Here is a 27542-nt window from a genome sequence, read left to right as displayed (position 1 = left end):
GTTTATCATTTTGGAGTTGGGGATAATAAATGTTGAAAAACACTTACTTTTGTAAACCCGCCATCTACCCCGACCACGCCCTGATGACCCCGCTGCCATTAATAAATGTAGCATTTTGTGTCAATGCAAAGAAAAGTGATCAGCAGTTTAATCTGTCACGACTGCTGCTGTGCTGACTATGTGAAGAGTTCTGAAAAAGTGAACTCAGTTCTGAGAAATGGGTGTTACTAATTGTAAAATAAAACACTATGTACATTTGGATATTTAAATCTTAAAGAAGTCCAAATTGAACAAATAATCAGCAAACATTGAAGAGTATCAGAACAGAAAATGGACATCACTTTTTTCTTGAAGGGGTGCATAAGGGTGCATGTGTGTGTGTGTGTTGGGGTAGATGGGAAGTTTGATGCCTAAAATTTCCTGTCCACAGCATGGACACACAGCCAGGCTGCTACATGGCCTGTCTGCACTCTGTACATTCACTGTACAACAAACTGTCAGGAAATTCTGTATAGCTTTGGTAAATACAGAGATACAAATACACACAGATAAATTCATAGATTATATGAAGGATCTTCATACTAGGATGGAACGTGAGAGATCAGTAAACCTATACAATGAGGCTCAGATGAGTTCATATTAGAGGTAATGTATGTTTAACATATTTATTATAACATTATTTTAGTGACGACATTTAAATAACATGACATCATATATCAGTGTCAGCTATATCCAGTTATGATATACATTAGTGTCATTCCATATTCTTTTTCCTTGTTACAAAGTCCACTTACTGTATAATGTGTCTTGTGTGGTCCCAAATTGAAACTGCATCAGGTTCTGCTACCACCACGCGGGAAACCATCTCTATCCCAGCAAAGAATAGAAATTTAAAGTTTTTTATGTTCCTGTTTTACCTCAGGAAATTTTATATACTATGATAGCATTGTACTTTACTTTTTCATTATCTGAAGAACTGAAGAAAAGAAAGCTAAATTTTACCAGCAGCTGCTTGATATTGTGGGCCCCTTATAGTAGCTCACCAGCTGCTCTGACATGACAAATCCATGGTTTGGTCCAGGGCCAGTCTCCGCTCAGTAACCTCTGGACAAACCAGGTTTTTGTCCCTGGTTATCAGCAGAGGGGGACTTAGTTAATGAAAGTTTCTGCCATTGAGAACTGTAGAAATTTGAGCAGATTTTCAAATGAAACTAATAGTTCAGTGGCAAAAGAATGAGAGCAATCAGCTCTACTGGCTCATTTTGACCAAGTGTAGAGTGTATGGACTGATTCCTCTCAATATCTCTGTATATGTGTGTGTCTATGGTCAGGCTGTAGAACTCACTGCTTCATAAAAGAATATACCACCACTCATTACCTGAACATGTCAAATTTTTAATTCTAATGGATTGCCCTGAGTGATTGGAACCAAATAACAGAGCTCCTTCTCAAATAAAGATTTAAAGGAAGAGTTCAGCATTTCAGGAGTTTTGCTTTTTTGCTTTCTTTCCTAGAGTGAGATGAGAGGATCTATATACCATCATGTTCCATAGCTGGAGATGCTGCATAGAAGCACTGAATGCCTGGATAAACAGTCATTCATCAGTAGATCCAGAATGTAACTCAACAAGACACAATGTGTTAATCAGTGGGCTTCAGAGGTGTTGGTAGGTATATTTTTGAATCCCAACCACATCCTGACTCCAGCTCAGTACCTAACACAAAGACATGAGGCTTATATTAATCTTCTCTTCTCTCTCACACACTCACAAACATCTTTGCACATTAAAAATACTCATCACAACAAATTCAATCCAAAAACAGGTGGCCAGAATGCACCCTAGCAAGTTACAAACGACATGATGATGATGATTGTAATGAAGAAGAAATTAGGGATGCTGCCTGTGGTGTGAATCTCAGGAACAGGAAGCAGACTTGAAGCTTGATTTTATGTGACACACACACACACACACACACACACACACACACACACACACACACACACACACACACACACACACACACACACACACACACACACACACAGTCAGTCAGTCAGTCAGTCAGTCAGACTGGGAGAGGGATTTGTTTGTTGGTTTGGTTTACATGAGGGCAACTCTTCCTGAGGATAGACCTTGAGACATGACCCACTGTGGGACTGTGGCTTTGTGTGTGTGTGTGTGTGTGTGTGTGCGAGAGAGAGAGAGAGAGAGAGAGAGAGAGAGAGAGCAGGTTTTTCTTCTTAATATGGACTTGTTGAGCCCAGAGCAGAGGGAGAAGGACTGAGTGAGATAAAGTTGTCCTCTCCCTCTGCTGCCTTTTAAGAGAGTCTCCGTATTGTTACTAGAAAAGGGAATGTATGTAGCCAGCTGAAAGGAGGAGGTGTGCATGGAGAGGGTGGATGGGTGGGGTGGTAGGGGTGACAGACTATCAGTGGGAGCGATCACAGACTGGAAGAGGGAATGTTTATCCAAAGCAGTGATCCCATTTTCCATGATCCCCAAAATTAAAGGCTGGCTCAGGCCTTATATGGGCCGACTGGGAGTTTCCAGCTGAGCAGAGTCAGAGCATTCCTGGAAAACACCCGGCTTCTCTCTCTGCCTCTGTCTTTATATGTTCTCTCTCTCTGTCTCCTCTCTCTCCTTGATGTATCAGGAAGTCAGTGATATAGAAGACAAGTGTTTGAGTGTTCGTACTGGTGCTCAGAGGACATTAATAGCCCATGAGTACTTGTATTTGTACAGTTTATTTAAAAATGTGTATAAAATACAAGTTTTCTTCACTGTGTTCTTCTATCAGGTGGTGCTTTTGAGATGAGATAGTGGAGAGCAAAGATGGAGATCCAACTGTCTGCACTAAGGGTAAGAGACTCACAACAGAGTGTTTTGCACTTAAGCCTCTGCTGGTTTCAGAAAAAGGAATGCTAATAAGGAATTCAACAACAACATCTGCACATTTGATATGAATCCAACAAATAGAGGCTTCTTCCAGAACAACATTTCATCTACTGACATTATCTTACAATAATTCTGGGAGATATAATCAAGCTCAAGAGTAAATAAATATAAATAACTGGCAAACCAATATTTAGTATTTCTGTGGCCTATGCAATGAGTTAGTATTTAAAGAATAAGTTAACAGCAGGCTGAAAAGTAGTGTTTTGCTGCCTTCTCTAATTGAAGGTTTCAGCCACTTTCACATCTGACCATAGCAAGGATCACTAATGACTGTGGCTGGCTGTGGTCAGAAGTGTGCACTGTTGAACCTGTAACCACAGCCAACAGTGATGTCACAGTGTCTTGGAGTCCACCTTTACTTCACTGTAGACAGATGAGAAGTTAAACCACTGGAGGTCGGCATCAACAAGATTTTCAGGGGGGGTTAAGTTACTCTTTAAAGGAATCAATAAAACAAACCACTCATCCATCTCAGACTCATGAGACTTTGACCCAGAACTGTCACATCAAAGTACTCCCATATGTCTTACAGATACTTTTCAGTCAACCTCAAACCTGAAAGGTTAGAGATGTGTCTTAGTGGGTCTCTGGCAGCAGTAGGATGATGGACTAAAGCTAGAAGTTTGCCAGCCCAACACACAGTACCAACATAATGACATAACATATTTGTTATGTCATGTGTTCCCAAATATTTGGAGTGCGTGGACTCTGTGTTTATCAGTTGACTTTGGGGCTGAAGCTTCATGTTGGCTCATCCATCAGAGATCAGTGGCTCCTGTTGTTTAGCCTGTGAGCTCCTGTAGCGTTTGCTGGTCCATCTCTGATCTGCATCATACAGATAAATCAAACATGTCCAGTCGCCTCCTGAGCCTACATGATTATAACCTCTGTGACTTAGCATTAATTAACTTTTCACAAGCCAAGCCATTAGAAATATCCTATTAGAAAGGACATATCTCAGCTTTCAGAGAATCCATCCATGCACTAGCTCTGCCAACATCAGTGTGTGTGTGTGTGTGTGTGTGTGTGTGTGTGTGTGTGTGTGTGTGTGTGTATGTGTTAAAGGCTGAATGAGAGGCAAATTGTAAGGTGCTTTGTTAAGGTAAAAAGGCGCTATATACTGTAAGTGAACTCCACTTACTAAGACTTGTCCTATAACCCCTGTTAGGACTATAGGCTACAGGAAGTGAGGACAGACTCAACCCAATCTCAACTCTAGTGTTCAAACATCTGACACACTAGTGAGCAGAGGTTGTGCTGCACTCAGAGCTCTGTTCCTGTTCATTCTCACATCTGAATCTTTACATTGATTATAACTTGAATTTTCCTATGCTCAATCAGTAGTTTAGTTTGAGTTTGTTAACTTCTTTAAGAAAATCTTTGGATCAAGAGGCTGAACAAAGGCTGTTATTGTTGTTTGTCACCTCAACCACATTAGAAACAAACAAACAACTTTCTCTCTTCCCTCCTGTGGTGTCTATCCAGTCAGATAGTTTTATTAGTCTGGGTTTGGAGATATCTGACCCTAAAATTTCTGAATCCACCACTATACAGTGGAGCTGAAAGCAATTTAGTCAATGCTGCTTACAGTAGTGAAAAATTATATTTGAAAAATTCAGCAATTCAGCAATGGTCAGGCTACTCTGAATATCGACCACCAGAAGTGTGAACATTTTTCTTTGGAACTATTCTCTACTGAAGAAATATATTCAGGTTTTTCTTTTCATTCATTCTTGTAAACTGGGTGAACTGACCCTTTAAGTTCTGGCTAAATTTTGGCAACAACAACGTCTGGATTTTAAGTTAGGGAAACCTTCATGGTTAAAATAAAACCAACATTAACTGTTGGTACAAGTTGGGATGTAAACCCTAGCCTCTTGTGTCAACTTCAGATGTTTTGTCCGCTACACCTTTACCCGCTTGAATTTAAAGTTGGAATCCAATCAAAGTAACCAGTGACTCCAGCTGTGAGATGAACATAGTGGGACAAAAAGGCTTTGCTCTGAAATATAGTGGAGGAATAGTTGAAGATCTCCTGAAATGGAAACAACCACATAAAGCCAGAGAAACTGTGCTGGAGTAAACGAGGCCTGTTGGTTTCCTTAACTTAAAGGAAGCAGCAGAGAGCCAGTCTGTGTGTCTGCCTGTTTGAGTGTGTGTGTGTGTGTACGTGCAGGGTTTCAGATGTCTGCAATGTCTCTCTTTTAACAAAGTATGTGTGTTGTGTTTCAGATGTCAGAGATGAGCATGTAGTAGAGAGGTGAGTATCACACACACACACTTGTCTTACATTAGTTGTGAGGACACATGCTCACATAATGCATTCCCTTACCCTAACCTTAACCATCACAACTAAATGCCAAACCCCAACCTTTAACTTAACCTAAACCTAATTCTAACCTGAACCCTAAAACCAAGTCTTAACCTTTGAACAGCCCTTTGAAGATGTGAGGACCGGCTAACGTTTCTTTACAATGATGGTTTCAAACCAAAATTTGTCCACACAACCACAGAAAGTACACACACACACACACACACACACACACACACACACACACACACACACACACAAGCACACACAAACACAAGCACACACAAGCACAGACAAATGCACGTACGCACGCGCACACACACACACACACACACACACACACACTTTATTTGTGAGTGTGTGCGTGTGCAATGTGAGATGAAGCAGCAGCAGGACAGGGAGTTGATATTATATAGGTCTACTGGGGGTTAAAGTCATTTCCTGTTTACCCCGCCCCAACAAAAATGTTTGTGCCCCCCCCATCCCCATGTTGATGTTAATGGGTGTCTGTCTGAATCCTATCCAGGCTGAACTGTTACAACAGTCATCCTGATGTAGAGATGATAGAAAATACTATAGGAAACAAACATCCTATATTCTGTTAATGCAGTGCTATTTAGTTCTAAAACCAATATAAATTCCTTTACTAATTTAGAAGTAGACTAAAGTGTGCTCTGTAAATTGTAGAATTAAGGAAAGCATAGATTTTGAATAAATAACAAGTCATAAAACATGGTCAACACAGCCATCAGTGAAAGTCTCATACTAAAACAACTGCTCTTCCGTACAGACAGAGACTGTCTCTTATATGGAGGAGCCAAAGACTTTCCTGCACAGATGAACAATTACCTAATAATCTCAGAATCATTCAGGGATATGAATAATCAGGTTACTGAACATGATTCAACTCAGAATAAGACATAACATGGACTACTGTGCATGTAACAATACTAACTGACAGATTATGCTAATTGCATGGCACAGAGAAGAAGTTGACTGAAGTTGAATAAAGCTCCATTTGAAAAAAAGTATTGTAAAATTATTATAATTGTCATAAAATATTGCATTATGTAAAGATCCTGTCAGAGGCACCAGTAGAACATCTCACCTGGGGCACAAAAATGTTAAGAGACGTCCCCGTATGCAGCACATGGAATTAACATGCTGTCTAATAGACGGATTGTGCTCTGTCTGCTATATCCATGTGGGTTTCTTCAGCTGACACCCTGTTCTTCCCTGCGGCCCATGGTGCAGTGCTGCATCTCTGGTCAGTTGGTAGTCTGAGATGAAGCACTGTAGCTCGGGACGGAGGACAGAAATACCAATCTGAGCATGTCCACAGCCATGAAACAGAATCCAGCGGCAGGTCTCCATGGATCTAATTAGCTTCAGTCAGGGAAAATTATATGAAACAAAGGGTGATAAGACAGGAGGACATTTAGAGACACCCTGTGGAGACAGCCTGAGACAGGACCAATTACACAAAGTCTGGTCATTTCTCTATATAGGAACATAATTTCTCTTAACATCACAGAAAAAAATAAAACTGTAGAATTCATCACAAAATGTGGACTAGGGATGAATTTGAAAAATTCACACTTTTGCTTGATATTGTTTAAAATATAAGAATGAAAAATGACTATCAAACTCAACATTAGAGGACCAGTCTGTAGGATTTAGTGGCATTTAGCAATTTAGTTACAGATTGCAACAAACTGAATAGCCAAAAGGCCCTCTCTAGAGCCAGTGTTTGGTTTGTCTGTTCTGGGCTACTGTAGAAACATGGTGGTGCAACATGGCAGGCTCCATGGAAGAGGACCTGCTCCCTAAGCAGATATGAAGGGCTCATTTTAAGCTAACAAAAATGCAACGATTCATAGTTTCAGGTGATTATACAGTAATGGAAACATAATTATGAATATTATATTCCATTCTGCCAATGGATCCCTCTAAATCCTGCACTGGTCCTTACCAACATTTTGGTACCACTTTCCTGGTTGTGGAAAATCCTTCTCCAGCATGACACTTTGCTAATCTTTGTAGCTCTTTAATTAATCTGGGAGACCTCTCAGCCTGACAACAAAAAAAGTTGTTCTTAATGGTTAAAAAAAGCATTAGTAAATCATTAATTAACATTAAAAAAAAAATCTATAAATTACAGCTTATACACCCTTTGGAAATGGTGCCTTATCAGAATGTGGTACCAACATTTCAGAAAAATTAAATTTACCGCATTTAATAAATCGTATGACCTCTGTCTGCCACATTCCATGTTAGACATGACACCATCAGGAGAAGATAAGAAAAACACAGATGTGACAATTTCGAAGCTTCTAATGTGCAATCTATAACTGGGAAATTTGAAAAACATAGCTGGACTGCTGCATGTGAGGAATGGATCCACTAGTGTTGGTGTGATGATGATGGCTCACGTCAGAAGAGGAAGAGTTCATTGACCTCTTGTTTTTCTTCTCCTCTCTCCTGGGGTCCAGTTTTCCCAGGAATCCCTTGACCTATCAGAAAGGGGGATTCCTGGAAATACTGTTCTTAGGGGCGGGGCTTATCAGCAATTTAATGTACAATATGTTATGCCATGGACCTGTGCGGTGTGTGTTAAATACTCTAGGTTTGTACTGAATGAGTTCTGACTGGATTTAGTGTTTAGATTCGAGAGAAAAACACGTCTCATTATTGTTTCAGTCACATGTCATGCTCCTGTTCTCCTCACTGCTGAGGGGCTGCATAGTGAAGAGCCTGTGTATTATGTAAGATGATAGATGATTTCTGCTCATTGTTAAATAAACTTTCAAAACAAAGAAATATTTGAATATATTGTCCCTTACTGTATATGAATACTGCAGTTTGGGATTAGAGTGCAGTAGAAAAAAATGTACTGCTCTTAAAATCATATCCAATTTTTTATTAGGAACACCCATCATTTTTTCAAAACCCTACACACAGTCAGCACAGTCTGTGCTTTGACACAAAATACATTCAAAGACCTAATTTTTTAAAATTCATTAAGTGTTTTGTCATTGAAACTCAGCCACCAATAAAACAAAACAAAGTAAAATAAAGCTACTTCCCAGACAGTAGTGATCCATATTGTATTGCTGCCTGTTTGTGTGTTTTAGGTGAGTGTGTGACAAAAATAATGTTGGGAGATTCTGGTCCCAGAGTTGATCCTGAGACTTGGATCAAATGTTTTGTTGCATTATTGCATTTTGGATGTGAGATTAACTGTTGTGCTGTGCTGCTTGGCGATAAAGAGAAATGTGCGAAGACTTTAACAAAGGGAACTCAGCATAGAGAAAAGTGGGTTACCAGATGTAAAAAACCAAGTAAAAGTATAGAAGTGTTATCAAATTCATGAAGTTAAAGTATGACAGTAGAAGTACTTCATTGTGCAGTAAACTGTCTCCTGTGACTGATATTTCATTCTATCTGACATTATCACCTCATTAATCCTGAGTCATCAATGCTTCAGCAGCAGTTTACTGTTGGAGCTGCTCCAGGTGGGGCTGGTTGTAACTACTTCATATACAGTTAGATAGTTTAGTCCAACCTAGGAGTCAGGCCCCTCCAAAAGGTGACCAGATAAATCTCAGGGGTTGTCAGATGATTCATGGAAGAGGAAAGGAAAAGAAATCTTTGTTTGTTTGGGAAATATTGGACCAATTGGGTCTCAGACAATTATTGATATGAAACCATGTGAGAAGCTTAGAGGGGAAACGTCTCTTTGGTTGAACTGACAACAAGCTAAGACGACTCTAAAGGCAAAGCATCTCTGCTCATCTCTGTCTACCATGCGCAGATCATGGAGCAAGAAGCTGCTGCTCTCTAAAAAAAAAATCATCACTGTGTGCCTGAAGTTTGCCAAAGAGCGTGTTGACACTCCACTACTGGGAAAATATTTTGTGGACTGATTAAACTAAAGTTGAATTTTTTGGAAAGAACATGCAGCACTGCATACGGTGTAAAAAGGGCAATGCATACCAACATGAAAACATCATCCCAGCGGTGAAGTACGGTTGAGGGAGCATCATGATTTGGGGCTGCTTTGCTGCCTCTGGGACTGTACAGCTCACCATCATTGAGGGGAAAATGAATTCCCAAGTTTATCAAAGTATCTTACAGGATAATGTCAGGTTGGCAATCCACTAGCTGAAGGTCAGTAGAAGCTGGGTGATGCGGCAGGACAATGACCCTAAACATGGAAGTAAATCTACTACTGAATGACTTTAAACAAAGAAAATCCACCTTCTGGATTTGCCCAGTAAGTGTCCAGACCTTAACCCAATAGAGATACTGTGGATTGACCTCAAGAGAGCTGTTCAAAGCAGACATCCTAACAATATGGGTGAGGTGAAGCACTTCTGTCGGAAGAATGGTCCAACATTCCTCTTGAATGTTGTGCAGATCTGATCCACAGTTGCTGGAAGAGCTTGTTTGAGGTTATTGCTGCCAAAAAAGGGTTCAACCAGTTATTAAATCCAAGGGTACACTTATTTTGCGAACATCAGGCCGCATCAGGCCGCAGCAAAACGAGATCATGTGAAACTTTAGTTGTGAGTGGTATGGAAAATATAACAGTTTAGATAATTAATAAAAATAATCATAAAAACTGAAGTTTCTGACACACTTAAGACACTAAGACACAGACTTGGAAAAAGTACTGCATTTATCATGACAGCTTGTTCAATTGTAAAAATCTCTTATAACTTATTGTATAAGAGAAGGAAGAGAATTGTGAAATTAAAAATACAGTGTATTTCTGAAAATATACAGTGACAAAAAAACATATATATGAACCCCTATGGAATGACCTGGTTTTCTGCATTAATTGGTCATTAATGTGATCTGACCTTCATTTAAATCATAAATACAGACAAACACAACCTGCTTAAGATAATAACACAAACAATTATAATCTCTCATGTCTTTATCGAACACACACCTTATATATTCACAGTGCTGGTGGAAAAAGTAAATGATCCCTTGCATTTAATAACTGGTAGAACCTCCTTTGGCAGCAATAACCTCAAACAATCACTTTTAGTAGCTGTGGATTCGACCTGCACAATGTTCAGGAGAAATGCTGGACCATTCTTCCTACAGAACGGCTTGAGGTCAGCCATATTCTTAGGATGTCTGGTGTAATCTTGAGGTCATTCCACAGCATCTCTACTGGGTTAAGGTCTGGGCTCTAACTGTTTTTTTTGTTTGTTTTTTTTTTGTCCTGCCTAAGCCGATATAACCTTATAATTTCAAGCAAAAAGTGACTTCTCTTTATTATAGGGTTCTACCTGTAAAACACCTCCGCTACAAAAACCCATTTAAAAATGTGATATGATTTTGATATTACATATTTAGAGTGACTTTAGGGTGCCTGTTATTTTGACAAATAAAGGATCTTTTCGATATATTAGTTTTACATTTTAATTGCACATCCCTCACAACTCTCTCTGCTCTGAGCCTTACTGTATACAATGCATTCAGAAAGTATTCAGACCCCTTCACTTTTTTTCACATTTTGTTATGTTTTAGTCTTATGCTAAAATAATTTAAATTACTTTTTCCCTCATCAATCTACACTCAAAACCCCATGATGACAAAGCGAAAACAGAATTTTAGACATTTTTGCAAATTTATTAAAAAGGAAAAACTGAAATATCACATTCAGACCCTCTGTAATGACACTTGAAATTTAGCTCAGGTGCATCCCATTTCTGTTGATCATCTTTGAGATCTTTCTACACCTTGATTGGAGTCGACCTGTGGTTAATTTAATTGATTGGACATGATTTGGAATGGCAAAAACCTGTCTATATAAGGTCTCACAGCTGACAATGCATATCACAGCAAAAACCAAGCCATGAGGTTGAAAGAACTGCCTGCAGAGCTCAGAGACAGGAGGAACAGATCTGGGGAAGGCTACAAGAAAAGTTCTGCTGCACTGAAGGTTCCCAAGAGCACAGTAGCCTCCATAATTCTTCAATGGAAGAAGTTTGGAACAACCAGGACTCTTCCTACAGCTGGCTGCCCAGCCAAACTGAGCGATCAGGGGAGAAAGGTCTTAGTTCAAGATGTGACCAAAAACCCAATGGTCACTCTGGCTGAGCTCCAGAGAACTTGGCTACGGTCAAAAACTCTTTTTTGCTTAGAAAGGTTCCTAACTGAGTGAAATGACCCGGAAGTATCTAAGTGGCAGCCATAATGGTTGAGTTCTCTAAATGCTGAGGAAAGGTGCTTCAATGCTTCCTCTCTTATCTCCTTTAGCATAGGATACATTGGACCATCCTTCTTTGCAGCAGCAACATTTAAAACAACCCATGTCAATAACATCCACCGTGTAGTCTTGTGTAAGTGCAGTTAGATTCTCTTAGCACTGCGGTTGTCTTCTCGTAAGTCCTTATGAATAATAAATAAATAATAAATAAGTGATGCCCGCAAAGCAGGACAAGGCTATAAGAAGATAGCGTGTTTAAAGTGTTTTCAGGTAGCCATTCCCTCAGTTTGTAATGTAATTAAGAAATGGCAGTTAACAGGAACGATGGAGGTAAGTTGCAGTCTGGAAGACCAAGAAACTTTTTGAGAGAACTGCTTGTAGGATTGCTAGAAAGGCAAATCATGGGGGTGGATTGATCATACTTTAGGCTTTTGTTGCACACAGTGGCACAGGGAACATTTCACTGGTAGAGCAAAGAATGGATTCAATTAAATATCAGTTAATTGTGGGAGCAAACATCACACCATCTGTAAAAACGCTTAAGATGAAAAGAGAATGGCTTCTACAACAAGACAATGATCCTAAACATAGCTTCATGCCACTGTGATATGTGATATTTCAATGTGATATTTCAGTTTTTCCTTTTTAATAAATTTGAAAAAAAAGAAATTAAAGAAAGAAAAGAAATTAAGATATTTTTTCAATCTGTCATTATGGGGTATTGAGTATAGATTGATGATGGAAAAAAGTGAAGGGGACTCAATGCTTTCTTAATGCTCTGTATATCCGAGAAATGAGAGCTGTAAGAGACATCCTCAGATTGTTAACAAAGACAAAAGCTGGGGTAGAGTCTGTAGAGACAACAGAGTGTATACAGAAAGGTGGAGACAGTGTGAGCGAGCAGAAACATCAGAACTAAGCTGCCAGAGGACAGCAGCAGGAGACACAACTTGACTAACAGTGGAAAAGGGAGCATATATCTGGTTAGTATGCACCATCTTCTACCACACATACTGTACACTCACTAAACTGTCAAAAATACTACATTTTTGTTTATCTCTTAAAATTTGATTCTCAAAAGTTTTCATTGTAGTTAATGTTATTAATGGAAAAATGATTGGTAAAAATACAAAAACATTCAAATCTGGGCTGGGGTTACAGACTCGTGTGAACCATGAGCTGAGATGATTTTGTTCCACAGCCAGTGCTGAGATCTTACTGGAGCTGAAACAGTCTGTCTGAAACATGTTGATCTGAACAGTATTAATTGGTATTAAACCCTGAACTTGTATGTACCATGAAAAACAATGAAATTGGAAGCAACTAGGCATCATGAAAGTGGAAAGATTTTGAGTGTGTGGATTCCAGTTTGGACTGCTGCCAACATAAAATGACAGAATTCTGATGTGTGTCCACAAGGTGGCGCAGTTATAGTGTATAGCTGCACACAAGCATTTGTAAATGAAGACACAGGACCACAGGTCTTCCTGCTCCAGAAGCACCTAAGGTTCACATATTCATACATGAAGAATGTGTGCTTACAGGATGTTGTCAGATATCAACCTGCTGATTGTGCCTCACGTTTTGTAGATGTAACAGCATTAAACAGACTCAAAAGTGCTCTCATGCTGCTGTGTGACGTACAAGTATGAAACACAGAGTTGTAGACACACTCCTGTCCTTTGTTTTCTGGTCTGTATGACAACGAGAATGTGGCTCGCCCGCCCAGTCACTCACTCACTCACTCACTCACTCACTCACTCACTCACTCACTCACTCACTCACTCACAGCAGCAAGCTGCAGAGGCTCTATACTATGAATAAAAGCCCCGGCCTTTGAGCAGTAGAACCACAGAACTGAATTTTCTCCTTCTATCGACTGTTTGTCTCTCTGACTGTGGACTGATGAATATCTAAATTCTTTGAGATGACTTTATAACAGTTACCAGCTTTATGCAAATCAACAATTCTTGATGTTAAGTCTTCTGAGATCTTTTTCGTGAGGCATGGTTCACTTCAGCAGATGTCTATTGTGAATAGCAAACTCAAAATGTTTGAGTGTTTTTCATATTGCAAAGTAGCTCCTACCCACACCTCCAGTCTGGTTTCATTGACTGGACTCCAGGTATGATAACTCCTGACTCCAGTTAGCTTTTGTTGATGTCATTAGCCTCAGGGTACACATACTTTTTACGACCTGCACTAGGAATGTTTGAATGATGTTTTCAAAATGGACAAGAACGATACAATGATTTGTGTGCTATTAGTTCAAATAGATTGTGTTTGTTCATTATTGTAACTTAGATGAAAAATCTGACCATAATTTAAGACAAATTTATACATCTATAAATACTAGGAAATAGGGAATTAGATTGGAAACACTTGTTTAAAAAAAAAAAAATCATATTCATATATATAAAACAAACAACTTTGTGGACACATGAATACTAACCACTCCCACATCCTCTGGTTAAGTCAAAACAAAGAAAGACAGTGACTAACAACTGGTATAAAACTGGTATTTACCTCCCACCGTGAGGTAAATATCAGTCATGTAAAAACTGATGTTCTTGTGGATAAGATTTTAAAAACGTGCACTTAGCACATCAAATATGATTCTTTGTTATACAGTGAGTTCAATTACACAACAGTATATAAAATACTATTTATTTCCTTTACTTTAATTAATTTGCACCTAGACCAGTTACAGCATTAAAAGTTTATATCACAATCTGATCAAATGCTCCATCTGACATCATCAGAGTAAATGGATGAAATGGTTCACAAGCTGGTTGAGTTTACACTGGTCACATGTCCCTTTTTGGTTTGCATTCCATACATTTCTTCTTAATGCTGACGCACATGTAAATACTGTATGTAAATATAAGCAAAGCTCATTATTGGCTGCCACTAAGGAAAGCAGAGCTCAATGAGAGGAAAGAACCCTTTTTGTGTATCAGGATTTGTCCGATATAGCTCTACAGGTTAAAAAAAAATTGATTAATTGATCACATTGCACTTTCACTTTACCATAATTAATCATAGCAGAATGACCAAAGTCAGAAAAAAACTCTTTATGATTGAGTCATTTCAGAAACATTTGCAACAATGAGTATTGAGTGAATATTTTACAGAATATGAACTAGTGAGTTGATGACAGTTGATATTTCATCTACTGATAATTCATGACATCAAGTAGTGTGGGCTGTAGACTAAGTTGTTGATTTAAACAGGTGGTATAATCTTATTTTTTACTGACTGGTATGAGTATTGTTGCTCACTTTCACCAAAATGTATTTTGGTTCTAGCTCTAATCAACTCTGTGGCATTCATTCAAGAACTACTAATATGATTGGCTGACAGTGCTACTAGTACCACCCCCGCCCTACACAGTTTAGAAAGGCAGTGCAGAACAGCTTGTTTAAATGGAGTAATTTCATCACATCAGAAAGTTGGTGAAACAATGATCTTAATGTTAAAAAATAACTGCAAAATCCAGCCAGTCTCTCCATGATCTTCGCTCTTTGAAGGGAATGGATCTGTGAGTTATGTGAAAAGTGGATCTTTAGATAATTTCAGGGTTACTGGGGAGACCTTATCACCAACCATGCTGTAGAATCTAAAAATAAATTAACAAGTAAATACCAATAAGAAGTACAGTGAGATACAGTGAGATATTTTGATTTCATAAAATGAAATCAAAATAGAAAACTGTCATTCAAAGGAGTTTTTAGCTATAAGTGAAGGCTAAACAGGTTCTCTGTCAATTTTTATATAGGTCCAGTAATGGTCACATGGGGCGATTACATCTTCCAAACTACCTTGTAATCTACTGAGCATAGACTCATGGGATGTAATCTCTAAAATTGCATTTCCATGGTCTAAACTGGAGCTTTAGTGATTTTCTGATGCCTCAAAATAATGCTGGATGCCCAGTCATACCCACTATAATAACAGCGAATGCACATTTTAGTATATCTGGTATTTAAGACATATCCCCTAATAAACAAAAAAAATCAGGACTCATAGGGATTGTTGAACTAGACCATCACCATCCCCCCACACCTTCATACATTCCCATATACAGTGGCATGATAAAGTTTCAAAGTTTCTGTTACTGTGAGGAGTCAAGTGAGTAGAAGATGAACTGACCTCCACAAGGCATAAAGTTAAGATGAAACATTCTTTTCAACGTTCTAAGTAAGATTAGTGGGTATTTTTTGTTTTTGTTTTTTTTACAATTTTGAAGCAAAAAAAAGGAAAGGAGCACCATACAACCCCAAGAGATTTGACCCCTCAGATAACTTAATTAGCTTGCTAAGGCTAGGGCTTGTTGAAAATCATTGTTAGGAAAGGCCAAGTGATAGAAATTTCAAATGTCAGAACTGCTTGTAGGATTGCTAGAAAGGCAAAACCCCCATGTGACATCAAAAGACCTTCAGGAGGATTTAGAAGAATCTCGAGAGGTGGTGCACTATTATTCTGTGCAGCAACACCTGCACAAATATGACCTTTGTGGAAGAGTCATCCGAAATAAACCTTTCATGCGTCCTCACCACAAATTCAGCATCAGAAATTTGCAAAGGAACATCTTAATAAGGCTGATGCATTTTGAAACAAGTCTCGTGGACTGATGAAGTTAAAATACAACTTTTTGGCCACAATGAGCAAAGGTATGTTTGGAGAAAAAAGCGTGCCGAATTTCATGAAAAGAACACCTCTCCAACTGTTAAGTAAGGGGCTGGATCATCATGCTTTGTGCTTGTGAGGAAAGAATGGATTCAATTAAATACCAGCAAATTCTGGGAGCAAACATCACACCAATCTGTAAAAAGCTGAAGATGAAAAGAGGATGGCTTCCACAACAGGATAATGATCCTAAACACACCTCAAAATCAACAATGCACTACCTCAAGAGGTGCAAGCTGAAGGTTTTGCCATGGCCCTCCTACTCCCCCGACCTAAACATCATCAAAATTCTGTGGATCAAAAGAGCAGTGCAAGCAAGACGGACCAAGAATCTCACAGAACTAGAAGCCTTTTGCAAGCCTTTTGTGCCTAAACTTTTGTTTCGGGCCCTTTTACTTTTTTGTTATTTTGAAACTGCAAAAGATGAAAAAAAAGTAGTCTTGCTTAAAATATTGAAGAAATGTTTAATCTTTGACTTCATGCCTTTTGAAAATCATGTCGTCTTTTACTTGCTTAGCCACTCACTGTAACAGATATTTTGACCAGGGGTGCCAAAACATTTTCATGCCACTGTACAGTGTAGAATGGTTCTCACTTCCATTCTGCACTTCCAGCATGATGATCTGCTTATTCATCAGTGTGGAATCTGGAGACTATCACTGTAATATCTTCCCCTTTGCTTTGTGCATCCATCTATTAGCTATACTGCATAGTCCTCAAGGGTTGTGGGGGGCCAACCCTTGAGCCAGTCCCAGCCAACATTGGACAAGAGGAGGGGACAAGTTGCCAGTCTATCACAGCACTGACATATAGAGACAAACAACCACATCACACACACATTCACACCTACTGGCAATTTAGAGTCGCCAATTAACCTAACCTGCATGTATTTGGACTGTTGGAGGAAGCCAGAGTGCCCGGTAGAAACCCACGCAGACACAGAACATGCACTGATGCTCGAACCCAGAACTTTCTTGCTGTGAGGCAATAGTGCTAAGCACTGCACCACCATGCCATTCATGCTGACTCACACTAAGGGTTGACACTCTCAGAGGCTTCTCCCTGATCTGCTGTGGCTTGAATTTTTCCTCATTTGTACATTGCTTTGGACAAAAGCATCTGCCAAATGAATATATAAATGTAAATATAGTCTTTATGTCCTGCACTATGTAGCATTCAAAGTCTAAGTGTGTGTCATTGGTGGAGGTGTTTACAGGTAAAAGCATGTCCCAAAGCTCACACACCTGAGGCGAAAAGTCTGTTGAAACTCAGTGTAAAGATTTCTCAGAAAGGAGTGGCCAAGAAAACACAGACACACAGACACAGACACAGACACAGACACACACACACACACACACAGACACACAGACACACAGACACACACACACACACACACACACACACACACGGGGACCTATCATAGACATGATGCATTCCTTAGCCACTTAACCTAACCCCAACCCTTATCCTAACCTAATTCTAACCCCAAACCCAAAACTGAGTCTTAATCCTCAAACAGCTATTTAAACTTCTGGGCTCCAGTATTTTGGTCCCCCACAAAGCTGTCAGACCCCACACCACAAATATAGTAGGCTTCCGGTTTTCCGACCCCATGAATATATTAAAACAAGCTACTAATTGATGACTCATTAATTAGTCATCAATTAGTAGCTTTACATGCACACTAGCCTTTGTTAACACTTATCCTTGTCATAATTTTATTCAGGACAAGATATGGAACATAAGAAACCTTATATGATTCTAATCAGCAACAGACATCATTTACTGATGTCCTGACCAAATATGATCCAATATTTATTTTAGTTAAAAAAAAAAATTAGTTGAAAAACAGTTGATCCACATCTCATGACTCTGGGACCAGAGTCTCCCAACAGGATAACTTTGTCACTTAGAACACACTGACCTAAAACACACAAACTACAAGTAGCATTAGAATATGGACTAGTACTTTCTTTGTAGTAGTTTTGATTTATTTTGTTTTTGCATTAACAAAATTTTATTACAACAACAAGAAGAGCACTTCTTTACTTCCTGGATTGTGCTACCCTACAGTATTTGTTACAGAAATTAATCAGAAATGCTGCAACATGATACAGGCGGCTTTATTTTCCTAAGGTAATTCCAGTAATGCAAAAAAGAACTGTGGTCTGAAAAAATTAACTCTGAGTTACTAATTTAAGAAAAACAAAAACAAAAATAAAATTAGGTTACCAATTTAGATGTTTTACAGCTCAATATCCATCCATTTTGAGCTCGAAAAAACTCCAAAGGAAGGCGCCCAAAAGGAACCTGATCAGATGCCTGAGACCAGCTCAACTGGAAAGTTAAAAGTACAGAATCTGTTTGGAGGTGCTGACTCTCCTCCCAGCCGCTTCACAGTCAGCTGCAAACGGTCCCAGTGCATGCTGGAGGTTATCGTCTGACAAGAATACAGCATATAAGGACAGGTTTGCTTGTAGCAACTGCCCTAATACCCTGAACTCTCACTGTACCCCCCATACAACTCCCTGAAGGACACGGTCATAAGCTTTCTCCAAGTCTATAAAACACATGTAGACCATATAAGCAAACTCCCATGGCCCCTCTAGCAATCTTGCAATGGTAAAGAGCTGATTCACAACCAGGATGTAATCCACATTACTCCTTTTGGATCTGAGGTTCGACATGCATTCAGATCCCGCACCCTAGCATAAGCTTTCCCAGGGAGGCTGAGCTGTGTGACTCCTTGTGAATAGGAGCACATCCTTTGGTCCCACTTTTTAAAAATTTGAACCACCTCCCTGGTCTGCCAGTCCACAGGCACTGTCCCCAACTTCCATGTGACACCGAAGAGGTGAGTCAGCCAAGACAGCCCAACAAGGCCCTAAGCCCTCAGCCCAACAAGGTCCCAAGCCTTCAGCATCTCAGTGCAAATCTCATCTACACCTGGTGCCTTGCTGCTGATGAGGTGCTTAACTAGCTCAGACACCTCTGCCATGGATATGGGTGAGGCTCGCCCCAAGTCCTCAAACTCAAACACCTTATGTTCAAACATGGTGCTTGACCAATTCAATCTAACACAGATATCCAATAACAAAGCACATCTTGTGGACAGGGGTCTCACCCAGGCGTTGTCAGTTCACCTTCACTATAAGTTTGGGTTTATCAGGTCTGTCCACTGGTCTCCCCTGCCGTCTGATCCAACTCCCCACAAAGTGGTAATCACTTGACAGCTCTGCTCCTCTCTTCCCCTGAGTGTCCAAGACTGATGATATGACCACAAAGTTGATCATCGATCCTTGGCCTTAGGTGTTCTGGTGCCTAGTACACTTATGAACCACCTTGATAGTCGAACATGGCGTTTGACCAATCAAATCTAGCACAGAAGTCGATTAAACAAAGCACAAGTCATGTTCAGATCAGACAGGCCATTTCTCCCGATCACCCCCCTACAGGTTCCTCTATTGTTGCCTGCATGAGTGTGAAAGTCTTCCAACAGAACTAAAGAGATCCCAGGTTATATCCTTTTAAGGACTCCTGGAGTCCCACCCAGAGACTCCAGGAAGGCTGGGTACTCTGAACTGATGTTTGGTTCACAGGCATAAACTGCATTATAAGAAAATCTATAGTGTCCTATAGTATTTTCTATAGTGTCCTGAAGTGTTCTCTATAGTGTCCATTAGTATTTTCTATAGTGTCCTAAATTTCTTTAGTGTCTTATAGTATTTTCTATAATAATGTCTGTTGTGTACCATAGTAATTTCTATAGTATTTTTTGCTTTGTCATATGGTAATTTCTATAGTGTGGTATAAGTTTTTGAGAGTGTCTTATAGTATATTAAAGAGTACTTTCTATAGTGTTCTATAGTAATGTCTACAGTTACTTATAGTTTTTTTTTCTGCAGTGTTCTACAGTAATTTCTAGTTGAGTCAAGCCAAGTCAAATTTTATTTATATAGCCCAAATTCACAAATCACAAATTTGCCTCAAGGGGATTAAAATGGGCCTCTAATAGTGTCCTTTAATATTATACATAGCGTCCAAAAGTATGTTCTACAGTGTCCTATAGTATTTTCTATAGTATTTTTTATAGTGTCTTATTGTAATGTCTATAGTGTCTTAGTGTTTTCTATAGTGTCCTATTGTTTTTTTCAATAGTAATTTCTATAGTGTCCTTTAGTGTTTTCTATAATGTCCTATATTGATTTATATACTGTGCTACAGTATTCTCTATAGTATCCTACAGTATTTTCTGCCTTATATTATTCTCTATGGTATTTTGTAAAGTGACCTCTAGTTTATTTATATAGTTTTTGCTAGACTGTTCTATAGTAACATCTATAGCATCCTATAGCAATTTCTATAGTGTCCTGTAGTAATTTCTGCAGTGTCCTATATAGTGTCTCATAGTATTTTCTATAGTATTTGTTGAACAGACATAATAATCAGTCCTATAGTAATTTCTATATTGTCTTATAGGATTTTCTACTGTGGGCTATATAATATCTTACAGTATTCTCTATAGTATTTTCTAAAATGTGCTATATAGTGCCATATAGTATTTAGTATTTGCTATACTCTCCTATAGTAATTTTGATAGAGCCCTTATAGTTATTTCTGTTTTTTATAGGGTCCCATAGTATTGTTTTAATCTCCACATAGAGAGGACAGTGTGACTGCTGAAACGGTACAGTCTGGAAAGGGTTCAGACAGACACTCATTAACCTCGACGTGAACAAAATACTGAATATTCCACCAACAACAGCAGGTTACAGGTGTGTTTACCTGCTAAATGTCACTGCAATTGACACAAAACAATGCTCTACTCACATTGTTCACTGCTGCTGCTATTATATAATTAACTGAAATTACTGAATGTTATTTTTATATATTTTGTGGCCGAGTGGGTCACTTGTTGACAAAGCCTTCAGTTTTTTAATAGAGCACAGTGGGATGATTCTGACAGCTATCATTCTAGGAGCAAACATCTGGATTCATAGTAGAAACCTATTAATAAAAATTCTGAATTTGCTGCCTCGGGAAGTCAATTACTTTCCTTTAATTTCAGGATGTAGATCACTGTTTATCATTACATGCTTTTTTTTGTTGAACCTAATGATTCACTGACTACATGACTGGAGCTTAAGACACACCTGCACACACATACAGTATTATAAGTATTCTCATTGTGATTTATCTAGGTCTGTATCATTTTGCAGTATTTTAAGGGAACATAAGTAACCTGGTTGCTCATTTGGGATTCTTACGTTGCTGTGTGAGCAAAAACTCCGGGGTCACTAAAGCAGCAGTGAGCAGCAATGATATGACAGTCAGACCCAGTATGAGAGTCAGCCTTTACAGTCCACATGTCATCTCATCTCAGTATCAGGTGTTTAGTGAAGTGTGAGCAGCGGCGTTTTTACACACACTGTGTATTTTATTTGACATGTGGAGGATTTCTCCTGTGGCCAGCTGAGCTATACCCCAGTCAGTGAAAACTGTAAACCTCACAGTCAATGTTTCAGTTCAGATCCTGTGCCAGAGTACAGAGACAGTACAAGGAAAATATGTGCTCTCAGACATAATAATCAGACATAGAGAGGTTATAATTGTGTCAGGGTTTTTCGCATTTTTGACTCATATACATTTCTATTACCTTTTGTCAATAATGACAGTATTATCTCTGTTTTCACCAGCTAGTGCCTTATGAATACCCCATATCCAATAGACAGAAGTACATTTTAAAATACTGCATTTCCCTTATCCTGCAAGTTGTTTTATTGTAGAATATGTGGATATTGTGGATCTTTGTATTTTATGTGAAAGCAGAAATTTGAAAATTATTCCTCCTCTATTTTTTCACTGTAATTTGGTACAGACTTTTTGGTAAGAGTGTGCTACCCATACTCTATGTTTAGTGGCATGAATGACCTATATTTTTACTTTCTATGACATAATTAAATTTTCCTTTTAAAAGCATAATTGTTTTCAATATGTTGTCAAAGGCTACAAATAATATTCACAAACAAAAGCTCTGTAAAAACTCTTTGTATTATGTTTTTCTCAGGATTTTCTGAGGACTTTTGCTTTCATCACTAACCAGGTTTGGTCTGTGCTATTGTTTCATCGCATGCATTACTTGCCACAACATACATGAAGATAAAATGTTTATCAATTAGTTTGTGGAATCTGAATAATAACAGCTGAGAATTCAGACAACATGATTTTGATATATCATGAATATTTTAACTGGGAATGTATTAATCTATATTACTGATGTGCTACTTTTTTTTTTTTAGATAAAACCAATTTAACAGTATTGCTGATGATACCACTATGTACAAATCTTCAACTAATGTTGAGGATATAAATTATACACTGAAGAATGAACTACATTTGATTTTAAAATGCGTACAGAAACGATTTAGTTCTAAATGTGTCCTAAACTAAACACAACACTATGGAGGGGAAACCAATTACTGTACGTCTCTTCATCAAGGGCACCTTTATACAGCAAGTCAGGGAGGAGAAACTTACAGGCTCATGCAGTACTGTAGTATTCGCTCATCTGTCAGTGCTGCCAAAAAACAGCTGATAAGCTTCAGTTAGTGCAGAACAGGGCCCTGTTCTTCAAATGTGGTTTAACTAATTCAGGCCAGCATGCCGTTATCAGGCTAAAACAATCCTGTTAATTCTAATCCAGCTAATTCAATTCTTTGAACGCAGTTTGAGGACTGATTTGTTAATCCTGGAAGAAGTTATCTTTCGCTCGCACTCACATGAAGGCAAAATGAGAATAGAGTTGAAACCATGAGTGTTTATCATGTGACTGCAGGTACAGTATTTCAGGTAGGTATGTTGGGAACCCTCCCAGCATGCACTGGGGCAACAATCTCCTTTTATGCATGTTCCTGGATTTTACAGCTGTTATTCTGTTACAAACTATAGGTTATGGTTTCCTCTGTTTCCACACTTTGAACACTGTTATAAATTAGATATGACCGGTGAATGTGGTCAGACCACGAGTGATGCTGGTACATGACTGCTAGAGGGTTCCCAATGGACATGCTACAGACCTTTCACTGATAATCATAGACCTGCTATGAAAATGAGGCCTTACCAAAGTCTCTTAAAAAACAACTTTAATTGCATGAAAAATATTCAACAAAGTCAGCTCAGTCAGCTCAGATTCAGTTCATCACTGAATAAGTTGTAGTGTTCAAATGACGAAGTCCCATTTTAATGTCAAATTTAATAAAGCTTAGTGAAAGTTCAAACAGGAAGACTATCTTCATGCTCACTCTGTTTACCGTTTCTCTCGCCTTCCTTCCCCTGCTTCCAACTTAATCAGCTGACTGAGGGTGGTCATTCTTTCAGTTAAACCAATCATATTTTGCCATGGCATCTATGAGCCAATCATCTTGTTGCTGTAAAAATTTAAAACTGTTATTCTCTCTGCTGCTGTCAGCTGTCATTTCAATGTGGGATCGATACAAATAGCCAATGTTTACATTACCTTTTTCAGTTTCATCTTGTTGGTAGCCAAGCTGATGTCTGATTCTGACCATGACCTTTTCCTGGAGGATCCCAACGCCAGCAGTAATGTTCTACTGGAGACCACATCTTCCACCTCTGGTGGTCGGTGCAGGAGCACTCCCTCAGCTGTGTGTGGCGGCTCCCCTCCAGATGAGTCAGATTTCTACTGACCCAGATACATCTGCTTCAGCAGCTGGTACTCCCTCTGTGCCTGTTTATGGCCTCAAAAGGACCAAGAAATCCACGTTCTTCACCTTCAGTCCTTGGAAAATACTTCAGCCTCTGCCCCATCATCAGTGACCCTTGCTGCCACCCAGGCCACCATGCTGCAGCCTGCCTCAGTGTTCAACAAGCACTTGACCCCTCATCCATACTGATTCAAGCCAATCAACATTCTCTGGCCTCAGCCATCACTCATGACATGACCTCAGGATCCCAGACGGTAGCTGTGGCCCTTTGTTTCTGAGATCTCAATTGTTCCACGTTTAAGTGTATCCACGTCAGATCCAAATAGTACTTTAAAGCAGTGGAACCCTGTTTTAAAGTACCTTGTTAACGCATTACAAGCCCCACATCTTCTTCTAGTTCTAGTTCCCAAAATTTTACATTGTGTTAACTCATGATATACATTTTTAATCAGCCTATCTACACAGTCAAAACACGCCACTTCTATGCCCACACTGTAAGATTAGTGCATTTTCAAAAAAAGCAGAATTACTTTGTGCAATTAACAGAAAACAATAACAAGAAGAAACAACTGGAGACAAGTGGAGGAAACCTTGTAATTTCGAAACTAAGTGGACCGAATATTTAGACTGCAGTACTTTGGAGCTTCAACCAGGACTCCAAAATAAATTACTAATGTTTGTGAACTTCAACCTGGAGTCAAAACATTTCATTAAATTAGCATATTTTCTTAAACATACAAAGTGAGTACACTCCTGTCCTTCACCAGCTAACGACTACACAGAGGAGGCAAAAGGCTGCTTGACCTCCCAAAAAAAATGACTGCACCCGATGTTCCCACAAATCTCCAAAAACACTAGCAGCCATAGGAATTGTGACTGATGTCTGTCGGGGTAAGAGATATGACATCATTATAGAACCACAGAGTCTGCGGAGGTAGGAGGGACAACAAAACAATGTACACCAATATTTGTTTCCTGTTTCCTACCAACAGTCAGCACTGGTTTCTTTTAGCCATGACCACAGTTGTTCACTATCCTTAACCAAGTGTTTATTAATGGAACCAGTGATGATGAAGTTCACCAACAAAAGTTGTAATTGTAGCTCAAACCAGAATGAACCAAATCTTAACCAGAGTGTTTAGCACTGACAGACGATGTGGTCCTGTTGGTAGTGGTGTCACATCACACTTGGATGTGTCCCTTAGAGGACATGGACAAACACTTTGTGTTATGGTTGAATTTGGGGGGACTCTTTGGATCCTACTTCACTGTGACTGGCAGAATCCATACAGCGCATTGTGAAAGTAGTGGAATGTATTTGGCTCAGCAGCAAATATGTGAGTGAACCAGTAGGTGTGGGTATACCTGCAAACGACAGCATAGTCTGAATACACTATTCCACGGTCAGATAGTCAACCCCATTCTTCTGCTTTGAATCTGCTCTGGCTATCAGTAGTGTTAAAACCATGGAGGACTAAGTATGCACTGCAGTCCCATACATTTACCTTCACTACACTGCAATACAGTATGCAGATATATATAGGCTCTGAGCTTTAACCGGTTTAAGCAGCCAACTTTGTACTGCATATGAATACGTGCCTGTTTTTGTATATCAATATTTCACTTTTTAACTACCTCTCTTTATGTGCAGTATGTATTAGTTATCTAAAGGTCAACAACCAAAATATTTGTTTATCCGTACAATGTTTGGAGCAAATCATATGGATATTCTGCTGTACATTATGGTCATGGCTAATCCTGTAGAAATAATACAAGAAATTTAAGCTATTTTAGAACTTGGCTCTTTCTGTTATTCATTTCTGGTGGTTGTGATAACATTTGAATAACCTGCATCACTGCTGGGACCCGAGGACAAAAGTCACTGTGAAAACAGTGTGAACATTCAACAGAGATTTGAAACAAACTCATTGATGAGTTTAATTGCTTGGAAGTGAAAATAAAAAGTGTACACAAATCCGCAGCCTGAACCATTGCAATAAATACAGGTTGTCAAATTTAAACCAAGAGGTTGTTCTGCAAAATCTAATGCATGTGTACAATTATCAGATGGACTAAAAACTTAATCATCTACCTTGGTTTTAATTTCTAAGGTGAATGACAAATATGGACCTGTCCGATGACACACACATTCAACTTCTCAAAGGTGTAGTGAGGAATTCTATACACATTGCTTGACATGTACAGGTTAGACCAGCAGAGGCTGTAGGCCAATCAAGTACCAGTATACAAGTCAAAGCTCTCATGTTGCTGAAGATGCAACAAGCTGTCACTGAAAAATAGTGAATGAGTAAATTAGTCAAAATATTCACAAAATCTTAAAGGAATTCACACAAGTGAACCATTGCAGTTATGTATTCAAATGAAATCCTGTCTGCTGGATAAGCAGCCACCTTATGTTTTGTCTATTTATTACTTTAATTTTTGCTCGTCGGAGCTCACATATTGATGATCAGGTCAGGTTGGGAATACAGACCACTGTATCACTGCAGGGACTGTGAACTGTCCTACAGGGCAGTTGATCTGAATGTGTTTTCCCTGTAGAAGCTTCATCACTGCATAAAGTACACGTACAGCACAATAAAAGTCATGCCTGCATGTGTATGCAACAGCGACTGTATGCACACTTGTTTTGGATGTGAACATGTTACTAATACTATACCTCCTTTCCACTATGGGAATTTAATTACTTCTAACATGGAGCTTCCCATAACCCGAACCTCTGAGTACTTGTGGGGCAGATGTGGTCAGTTCTGTTTTGGAACTTGATTTAGTACCAACTCCTGAAGGGGGCTGAAATTTAGCCCCTGGAACTTGCCTTCAAAGCAGAACCTGGGACAGCAGCTACATGTTCAGTAACAAGTTGGTAAGTTCAATAGTGGAAAAGAGCTGTAAGAATTGTCTGAAGCTACGCTCATATTAGCTCTCCTTTCAACAAAACTTTGGGATGTGATGTCACAGTTCCAACATGGCTGATAAATGCTGAGCAGGGGTACCACAGAGCATAAAGGGAGAGTGATGCTGCAGTTTGTAGTTTGATAGTGTTACTGTAGGAGTAACTGACATAGTCATCTGCTATCGACAATACTGTGCAGGGCAACAGCCACCCTCTGTGTATGTGTTTAGCTACATGTAACGTTTCACTTTATGAGGCACATCATCTATTTTTGATGTCAGGGACATCTTCAAAGTCTGGAAGAATTGTCAGTGTTGATGTAGTTGACCCAGAGCTGATGATGAGCTGAGGCATTCATTATAGTGTGTCTTTATGCTCTGCAGAAGCCAGTGACAACAAAGAGGTGACTGATGCAGTCTAAAGGCACGCTTTATCTGTCAAAGTGATGGCACATCACTAAAAGAAAGACGTTATAGTGTATCAGTGCTTCCACTGGCTGACTAAAAATTCAAAAGGTCCATGATAAACAAAGGTGAACTCTGACATGCAGGTCCCAAGAGATGCATGCTTGAATTAGTATGTAGTACAGGCTTGAACTAAAATGAATGTGAGACAAAGGGAATATTTGTGGAACAGACTTTGCAAATAGAAGGATTGTGGGTGCCAGGTAATGTAGGTTGGAGGGTCACCAAGACTGCAGATGCTGGACTTTCACCTT

At 39.1% G+C, this 27542-nt stretch overlaps 1 long non-coding RNA gene across 2 annotated transcripts in view; it reads left to right on the top strand.

Moving 5' to 3' along the window:
* Positions 1 to 27144, top strand: part of LOC120784893 — a 33373-nt gene extending 6229 nt beyond the window's left edge. Inside the window, exons 3-6 of one of the 2 annotated variants that reach the window (XR_005706517.1) lie at positions 1515 to 1667; positions 2800 to 2861; positions 5190 to 5217; positions 22254 to 27144. This is a non-coding gene — a long non-coding RNA (uncharacterized LOC120784893). The remainder of the gene's footprint in view (positions 1 to 1514; positions 1668 to 2799; positions 2862 to 5189; positions 5218 to 22253) is intronic. The other variant, XR_005706518.1, reaches the window with a different exon arrangement.
* Positions 27145 to 27542: the final 398 nt, after the last annotated feature.

This window comes from Xiphias gladius, chromosome 23 (assembly GCF_016859285.1).
Source record: "Xiphias gladius isolate SHS-SW01 ecotype Sanya breed wild chromosome 23, ASM1685928v1, whole genome shotgun sequence".
Taxonomy (NCBI): Eukaryota; Metazoa; Chordata; class Actinopteri; order Istiophoriformes; family Xiphiidae; genus Xiphias; species Xiphias gladius.
The sequence above is the reverse complement of the archived record's forward strand: the minus strand, read 5'-3'. Positions and strand labels throughout refer to the sequence as shown.